The sequence below is a fragment of the Triticum dicoccoides genome, chromosome 6A, assembly GCF_002162155.2.
Source record: "Triticum dicoccoides isolate Atlit2015 ecotype Zavitan chromosome 6A, WEW_v2.0, whole genome shotgun sequence".
NCBI lineage: Eukaryota > Viridiplantae > Streptophyta > Magnoliopsida > Poales > Poaceae > Triticum > Triticum dicoccoides.
The window spans coordinates 202,696,867-202,699,756 of record NC_041390.1 but is presented as its reverse complement, the minus strand read 5'-3'; positions in this window follow the sequence as shown (position 1 = coordinate 202,699,756).

Below are 2,890 nucleotides of genomic sequence, written 5' to 3'. Positions count from 1 at the left end.
GGTGATAAAGATATGATATCGATGCAGCCTGATGGTTTGCTGCGAGCGAAGCGATGCCGTTCTATGAGGGAGACGAGCGAGCCGACGACAGCTGTTGTGAGTTGGGCGAAGCGGCTCCGTCGACGGGTATGTATGGGCCGTCGCTTGGTACAACCGCAGGGGGAAGGGCTGGCCATTGAACTACATTGGTCAGGACCTGTAGGTAATGAGTAGCATGATTCATGTCTTATTTTGGTGATAAAGATATGATATCGATGCAACCTGATGGTTTGCTGCAAGTGAAGCGATAAATCCTATACATTCCCACATGATATCTGGGCATTCTTACACCTGGGGCGCTTCACTCAGATAAAAGTAAGTAAACAAGAATTAATTCTAACTCCCACATGATAAAAAATAGTAAAAGGTCTCGCAAAGAAAATAATCCTATTTGACCACTATACATAGCGAGCATCAGGAAATAGAATAATCACGAATTCCGTGTAATTGGCCAAGCTGCTAAAGTAGCTAAAGTAGTGATAAATCCTGTCAATAAAATAGATCCTATCTTTATGACTTGGGAATTAGAAATATATATATTTGAAATGAAATTATGATAAAAAATTATGTTTCATTGTATAACATGCTTTCAGTCCAGACGTGCGTTGCACGTGCAAGCTTACTAGTTAGAATAAGGTCTTAAGGGGTGTTATTAGAATAGACCCATCCTATATATATATCATCGAATGTCTCACAACCACCATTATTCACACATACACATGTATATATATATATATACAATTTCTCTACATGTTGCCTTGGTGCCTTCGGAGCACGATGACAGTTGGGAGTGGTTCATGGGGGCGGTAGCGGGTAATGGTATTCTCCTTTGGGATCTATGACCTGGTCGAGCAAAAATCCCGCTATTTCCTCTTGAAGTGCTCGTATGCGCTCCGTTGGTAGGAGCTGCTCCCGCACGTCTTTGAACTGTTAAGAAGGAGATCAATATGCATGTGTATTAGTTGTGTGACTAGATATCGATAATAATGTAAAAATTGTGAATAGTGTTGTGGCAAACGTACCCATTGTTGTCTATCAGATTTGCTCCTTTCGGACGCCATCATGCGAATGTTCTCGCAAACATAGTATGCACACACTTCAGTCCCCGGCGCCTGCTTCAGGGCCTTTACGAGAATAGAATTTAATCAGATAATAATTAATCAAGCAAGATAATTAATTAATGGTATTGAAACAAGAATTAAAGAGATGGTAGCTAGCTAGTACTACTTAATTACTTACCTTGGGTCGAAACCAAAACAAATTTTGTCGCCATTTGCCTGGAGTCACCTTGATGAACTTTGCCCAAGCCCTGCCCGCCGGCAAAGAAAAGGAATAAAGGGTTTATTAAATAGTTGATATCAGGAAATGACGAACTAAATAGGCCAAGATATAGTTAATAATGATGAAATTACCTGTCGACTATCCCCTTCAAGATGGTGAAGTCACTTTCTTTTTTAAGTAGTGAGTCCAGTAGTTCAACTATTCCTTCTTCAACTTTAATGATTAACAAGATCCAGTGGTAACTGCATGCGCACATGTTTGCATGTCTTAATTAAGCGGGCATGTGCATAACACTATAGTGTGACTCACAGGAAGTTGTAAGGAACTAGTATATCTTCATTGGTATTGAGGCGCTTCAAGAACTCTAGCATTTTATTCTCTACATCTGCTTTATACCAATCCAATTTCCATGTGTGTTCCTTAATGGTATTTGGGTCAATGAACCCAATGCCATAGTGTCCAGCTTTTTTCATTTCATACATCTTCATCCTGCATAATACCACAGAAAAGAATATAGTGAGGATAATTACAGGTAATAATGATCGATCAATGAGCACTATAGCTAGCTTGAGACTTCAATTACAGAAAGAAATCACTTACAGACAATAGCAACTGACAAGAGATTTGTCGAGTGCTTCTTGATTGAATAACTGAAATAGTTTTAAATACTCAACAGACAAAGCTAGCTTATGGAAGTAATGCTCTTCCTTGACGTTCACCATGAGGGAATCTCGATTGGAACTCTTGGTAATTTTCATGTACCAATCATGCAATTCATACATTCTCGTTGGGAGGTTCTTGACCTCCTCAGGCTCAACCAAAGGTTGGCCGCGGAGATATTTCCGTTTTATGTCCTCCTCTCTAAGTGGAGACATGGGCTCGATCTCGAGGAGTTGTCCAACAGTGATATCGAGCATTTTAGCCTGCCTTCTATGTGTTGGGGAACGTAGTAATTTCAAAAAAAATTCCTATGCACATGCAAGATCATGGCGATGCATAGCAACAAGAGGGGAGAGTATCGTCTACGTACCCTCGTAGACCGTAAGCGGAAGCGTTATGACAACACGGTTGATGTAGTCGTACGTCTTCACGGTTGGCCGATCTAGCACCGAAGGTACGACACCTCCTCAATCTGCACACGTTCAGCTCGATGACGTCCCGTGAACTCACGATCCAGTAGAACTTCGAGGGAGAGTTTCGTCAGCACGACGGCGTGATGACTGTGATGATGATGGTACCGAAACAGAGCTTCGCCTAAGCACCGCTACGATATAACCGAGGTGGATTATGGTGGAGGGGGGCACCGCACACAGCTAAAAGATCAATCATCAACTTGTGTATCCATGGGGTTCCCCCCTCCCCCGTATATAAAGGAGTGGGGGAGGGGGAGGGGCGGCCCTCTCTATGGCGCGCCCTGGGGGAGTCCTACTCTCCCCTTTCCTAGTAGAAGTAGGAGCCCTTCCAAGTAGGAGTAGGAGAGGAAGGAAGGAGGAGAGAGGAAGGAAGGAAAGGGGGCCGGCCCCCCTCCCAATTCGGATTGGGCTTGGGGGGGGGGCGCCTCCCTCTTTTC